A 6,696-nucleotide genomic window follows, 5' to 3' on the forward strand; every position below is an offset into this window, starting at 1 on the left:
TACAAGATTTACATGTGCCTCAAAACTACAATGGGAAAATGAATTTCTTTTCTTGCTCAGAGAGCCTCAGTGAGATCTACATGCTAATATAAGTCAAAACAGATCTCAAATAATGTTTAAAAAAGGATAGATTTTGTTCTGGATTTTCGTGACAGGGTTGGGTTTTTTTCCAGAGCATACAAAGATACTTTCTTTGAAATCTTGTTCAACCCCTTCCTTACACGGTCAGCTTCACCTTCCCTTTGCTCCCCCCACCCTTTTTCTTTTTATAAAGCATTTTCTGGGTGTTCTGCCTGCACATGATTTACTTGTCTTGGCCACATTTCTTCTAGAAAAGTTTCTGCTTCTCTGCCTTTGCCACGTTTCTTCTAGAAACGTTTCTGCTTCTCTGCTCACTGCCTATTTGAGGAAGAGGTTAGAGACCTCTTTTGCCTATTAAGACAAATCTGGTTTCACGGGCAGCCACAGTTACAACCACTGGCTTCTTCATTTTATACCAAATACTCCATGCCTTACACACTGTCACTCACAGGGGAGGAAAATACCAGCAACGACCTTGTTAAAGCAAGTTCTATTGCTAAAATCTCTGTAGACAGATCTATGGAAGACAGCTGTGCTAGGCACCGTTATTTATGAGTTGTGTCAGTTAATATATGACAGGGGGATGCATGCAAGTAGTTTACAATAGGAACTATGAAATACACAAATAGTTTTGGCAGTCTTACTGGCAAAATTCTGAAACACCTGCCTCTCAGTAGAGCAATACACAAGTTTATTGCAAAATGTGATTTGGGGCTTCAGTTAGCATGTTACAATGTGCCTAGCTTACAATATCGCGAAAGGCACATCATATTAGTCTGCAGATCACCCATCCGTGAGTAAGCACAACCAAACGCCCAGTTGTTACAGCCTTGAGTTCCTGTTGTCTCAGCTGTAGCGGGGTCCATGCTCGCTCTACTGGAAGGTGCTATCCACAAGGCAAAGCTCAGGAGGGTGGAGCGAAGGCAGCCCTGGGGGCTGTTCTGATGAAGCAGACTGGTGTGTGATAAGGACCCACGCCGGCGCAGCCTGTAAGGCAGGATCTACAAGGATGAGCAGCACGTAGCTGATGTAACCATCACCTCACATTCTCCCCATCCAATGCACTTCCTTTACAGTTGTGAATGCCACTGGAGTGGCAAAATAATGTCAAAGCCGGCAGGAGAGAACCGCTCCCACAGACATAGCCTGTGCCTAAGATCCAGACCATGCCTACTTCAAACATGCGTAGGATACACGTTGAATAAGACAGAAACAAAAAGGCTATCATCGTACTACACGTATCTGATCGGTATAGGAGCACCTGAAGAGTAACCCAGCAAAGCTCTCTGGGACGAAGCACTAATACGCTAGCAAAGCTGCACTACATACTGGCTGTATATTCTCCACAAACGATGCTAGTAAAGGTGCCTTTTTGCTGGTAAAACTGTGGGGCTATGAGCCGAAGATCGTGCCTCTTCCCTTCCTCAGGCCTGCAGAAATCTGACCGAGGCTCTCCTACCCATCGGCAGAGTAACCTCCAAGGCTTCCATGTATAGCTCTGCACGCGGGGAGCCCTGAAGGACAACAAATACTTTGCCTCCTCTATTCTAAATTAAAACCTACATCTTTCTTCCACAGTCTTCTGCCACAGCAAGGGCTTAAATTAAAGCTTAAAGGGTTGCAAACAAAAGGCTCCTCAGAGATCCAGCTTTTAGGAGTTTTCTTGAATGATAACAGCAATAAGTGCCTCACTTCTGACATAGAAGAGAGCCTATAATTTTGCTGATGGCTTGTACTATGCTAATTTGTTGGTTTGAGGTGTATGCTGATGAGGTACTGAAGATGTTTTAGCAATGCCCTTGTGTCACAGTAGTGAAGTCAGATTCTATAAACACCAAACATTTTATGATACACTCACTGTCAATGACACTAGCACCGCCATTAATGCTGAAATGATGTGCACTGAATTTGTAACCTATATAATAAAGTATATGTTATGAGATACAGTCTGTACTCACCAATGAATATGTAAATTGGATGGATTTAGGGGATTAAAGAATATTTTGAGAGTTTTGTTTTCAGAGTTGCTTTCCAAAGATAAGATTGGGCACCTGTCATTCATCTTGTATCTTACCAAAGAAGTTGAGAATAAAACAAAGCTCTTAAAGCACTGCTTTGTTAGCATGCGCTGCTCATACGAGATATATATCCATCCTTTCTTCTGCGCCAGTATGCACCACCACCTATAATAAATTTAATAACTCTCATGTGACTGCTCACAGGGCCAAACCTGACAGATAAATAGATGTTTAGCTGGCCCGTTTTTATGCAACACTCAGCACCTGACACCGCTGCTCACAGCCATACTGTCTGTAGGGGGGGCACCCGAGTTTGCCATCCTTGCCAGGCAAGCAAGTTGGCTTGTTCCAGACTCCAGTCAAAGTGCAAGCCAACAAATAAGCCGCACACATGGATGAGGAGGGGCTTTACACACAGCTGAAGTTCACGCTTATGAGCTAATATGACATGACAAAACCAGTCAGTTGCCTCCTGCTCTGCTCTTCTGAAAAAGAATCCTCTCCCATTTGGCTCTCTCGCCTCTTTCTGTAGTTCTAATTTGCTGCCCCCTCTCTCTATTTTCTCCTAAGCCTAATTAAAGGCTCCTAAGCCTTCTCCTAAGGTCCCACAGCTTAACCCTCTGTGGCTTTCTAACCTCTCCATCTTATTTTCAGAGGACCTTTTCCACTTTGTTCAGTTGGTGCAGCTGCACTAACTTGACATCTCATAGTGGGAAGAATGGAAATGCAATCAAGACATCTTTACACCAAAGTTTCCTCACTTCTTTCTTGGTGATAATTTCCTAACCTCTCTTCTTCTGATGAAGTTTTTAATTCTTCCACCTTTGGTGTCTGAATTATTTGCTCCAGAAACAAGGCAATTGCTCCTGAGCTCAGGCAGTCACTGCCACGAATTCTCATTGTTCAGGGCATTCACCAGCACACATGGTGGTTCGCACTTGCCCCAGGCCCAGCGTATTCTGTTGGAATCAGGCAGATCACCACAGGGTATGATGGATCAGCACTGCAAAATCCAGCAATTTGGCTCAAACTGCAGCAAGCAGGTAATTCTGGATCTGGATGTTCCCAGCTCCAGCTCGGGTGCCTAAGCCAAGATGAAAGCCATTCCACCCCTCATGGCTGAGCTCTCAAAAGGATGGGAGATGGCGAGACCTCCAAATAAGGCAGATCTATAATCATGAGGTGGGGTGGGAGGGAGAAGAGAGTCTTTGCTCAGAACCTCTGAATTCTGCAACAGCAAATATCTCTAACGTGATTGTGCAGATTCTGCAGAACACCTAAGCAACCGACATCTGACAGCTTCTTACTAGGTATTTCTTCCAAACTCTAATTCTGGGTACAGACTATGCTGATACTACTTAAGTAATTTAAACTGCGACTTGCATCTTTCCTGTGTGATTCTACTTCTGAAGGACTACTCTGCTGACGAGTGTGTTACAACTGCCAAGACATGAAAGCATGTTTGTTATTAACACATCACTATATAATTAGGGGACTTAGCAGGGGGCTGGGTGTTCACATGTTCTTTTTTCCTCTGATGCTGACAGTGTTGGATGAAGGTCTCTAGGTATCCCATTAAGTGACAAGTGAAAATGCATTCTGTGGCCAAAACCAAGCAATTTGGCACAACTTAGAAGAGAGTTGGGGTTTTTTTTGCTCAAAAAGGAGCCAGAATTGGAACAGCAGGAGGTGTTACTGATCAAGACTGAGATGCGCTCGCCAAGCTGAGTGTGTGTCTCATGGAGCAGAGAAGCAGTGGGTGCTGAAGTCCAGGACTGAGATATGCTGGCAGAGCTGAGACGGGGAATTTTGCCCAGTTTCTGAGAACAACACAGAGTCTGTATTTCAATTAGAGCTGCTCTGCTCATCTGCATGGCTCAGCACAAATTTTAATCTTTCGAAATTTCCAGGCCTTTATTAGGACCCATCCAAAAAGCATCTCTTCCATGTTTTCACACTGCTCGTCCAGTGAAGACATACCTGTAGCTACCAATCACATCCATGCTACTGGCTATCATTAAATGTCACACAGGTCAAACATCAGAAATGTATGCACTAATTTCATGAGCATGGACTGATATATGGTTCCAGCTGTAAAGAGTTACTAATTCAGATTAAACATGGCAAGACAGGAGGATGTGGGATTTTAGGGAGAGGTTTGATAGCAGAGAAGGGATGATGACACTTAGAAGAGCAAGCAGGAGGCACAAAGGGTGAATAATTGACTGCTTGATGCCCAGGAAACCCAGAAGGAAGCAGTAATATGATGGGAGTGTTGGATACCACAGAAGGTAACAGGACTGCAAGCATGTGCAATGCAAATCCTCCCCTGAGTACTGCCTAATATTTATTAGGTACAGCTCAAGATTCAATCCCAGACATTAAAGATATGCATGACCGACCCCAATAACAATAAAGGAATTCATAGTTTCAGAAAAACTCCTCCCCTTCCCACGTTGTGCACAGGCCTACAGTTTAAGCTGACCAAAGTAGGTCAAAGGGAAGGAGTCCATTTGAATACGTAAATTCAACATAACAAGGAGTGAAGACATTTGTTTTGAGCTTGCGAGTTCAAGCTAAGAAAAACAGGTCTTCATGGTTTCTTTGGGAACTTGGAAGCTTTGGCTTCACCATTCCCTATTTCCTCTGCTTGCCTATCTTCATCCCCTTTCCTCTTGCTTCCTGCCTAATAAGTGCTTGGCAAACACACATTTCCCAAAACGGCTCCGAGTCTGTGGTCAGAAAAGCAAACTCAGTAAGGTCGTTAAAAAAGCTCAGGCATAAAAGTTTGTGAGCTCTGAACAGCTGCTGAGAGTCTGTGCTATGTGTGTGCAACTCCCCATAGCTAATTTTCAAACAAGCAAGAAAACGCATCTTTTGTCTGCCTCCTGCTATAATCTTTTTTCCCTCCCCCGCCCTTTTTTTTTTTGCCAAAGGGAACAACTTCAATTTCCAATAACTGAAGACTGGCTAAAACTGCCTTCCCTGCACCCTCTACCCCATCACAAGCAGCTCATACCATGAAAGAGTGTCAAGAAAAGGATTTTTTAAATAAAGAACTTCACATAACTAGGGAGAAGAAACCAAGGAAAATTGTTAACAGCAAGATTTGATTTAACTCTTTATAGTTTGAGATCCACTCTTTCTTCTCTCTTCCTATGCTTTCAATAGAAGCATTCCAGCAAATGCTTTTGAAATCAGTGTGCCATATCTTTGAAATAACACACAGCCATGAAACAGAAGTAACCAGCTTGATATTTCTGTAAATAAACAGGTGTAGAATTAATACCTTTTACTTGGCCTGAGTCAACTCTTATGAATCTAACAGCAATCCAGCTGTGTCCCTCTCCTTTGCCTCTAAATAAAATTTGTGGGATGCAGTATATCTCAAGGGAAAGAAATAAGGAGCGGACTTTAACTTCTTAGCTGACCATTTCACCTCTAATTTAGCTGTTCAAGGCAAACCTAGATATGCATTGGTTTCAAACAAATGCCAACCAAGTGATTGCTCGTTACCTTTGTAACTGGACAGATCCTGTGAGGGAAGCTCCTTTCCTTTTCTTTCATTTTTAAACTACTTCTATTTTTGTTGGCAGGAACAAGATCATAAAAGAAATCTTTCAATTACCTCTGCAGTCTCATTCAAGTCCACTGACAAAACCGTTCATGGAGATTGAACACCAGCAGTTGATGGAGACCACGTAGCCGTAGTTCCTCCTGAGCAGGTTTGATTTTGTTGAGGCGGAAACTGTACCTGTTCTGGGCGTAAAAAGACAACTTTAGTCTTCAGGGAAACAATGCAGAACAATGCATTAGCATCAGATTCAAAACTAATCACCCCAAATTGGAACCATGGCTAATTCCCTTAAGTATTACTGTATTAGATAGGTTATCTGCTTGCAGCCTAACCCTCGGATGACACAGTACTAATAATGGAGTCCCTGAGCTGTGACAACGTTATGGGCTGTGGCTGCCTTATGGGCATGTCTAATTATGATGTTCTGTGACAAGGCTATAAATACACATGCTCCCACAGGTGAAGACCTGATTGTACTGAGCAATGAGAGGTTTTGGCCAGTATTTTCTCTGTTCTCAAACAACGTATCATTGCTTGCTTGACCTAGAGAGCTGTTTATAACTATGGGAGCCTTATAAGCCTATACCCTGGGGAGTTCAAGAGTATGGAAGCAAGTGAGACTTCATAATCACATACAGATCAAATGTTGGAGGAAAAAGTGCCAAAGGGAAAGAGAGTAAATTTGTTCAAATGAAAAAGCCTACTGACAAAACCCAAAGACCACCTGAGCAAGGGAAAAGAGGGATTACATATTAACAGACCGACACTGATGGGCTGAATATAGGTCTAACTGACAAAGAAAGTAATCAGTCCTTTATAGGGCACTTAAATAAATAGTTATTTGAGGAGAAGAGATTGTTTGAAGGATTTCTTGAGGAATGGGGAAGGTGGTTAAGCTTTCACTTTGTTTTCAGGATTCTGTTCTTAAAGATCATTACATTATTGTAACACTCTAGACTCAGAAAAAAGGACACTACCCCTGCATACCATCCTCTGCCACGTGAGGCCCCTTTCTCCTTC

At 42.9% G+C, this 6,696-nt stretch overlaps 1 long non-coding RNA gene across 1 annotated transcript; it reads right to left on the reverse strand.

Annotated features, from left to right (window-relative positions):
* Positions 1-755: 755 nt before the first annotated feature.
* LOC136993437 (uncharacterized) lies at positions 756-6,696 on the reverse strand. Its single transcript, XR_010885754.1, has 3 exons — positions 6,664-6,696; positions 5,728-5,858; positions 756-1,082 (listed from the first exon to the last, which is right to left on the reverse strand). It is a non-coding gene; the product is annotated as an uncharacterized lncRNA (long non-coding RNA).

Source organism: Apteryx mantelli, chromosome 15 (assembly GCF_036417845.1).
Source record: "Apteryx mantelli isolate bAptMan1 chromosome 15, bAptMan1.hap1, whole genome shotgun sequence".
In the NCBI taxonomy this organism is placed as follows: Eukaryota; Metazoa; Chordata; class Aves; order Apterygiformes; family Apterygidae; genus Apteryx; species Apteryx mantelli.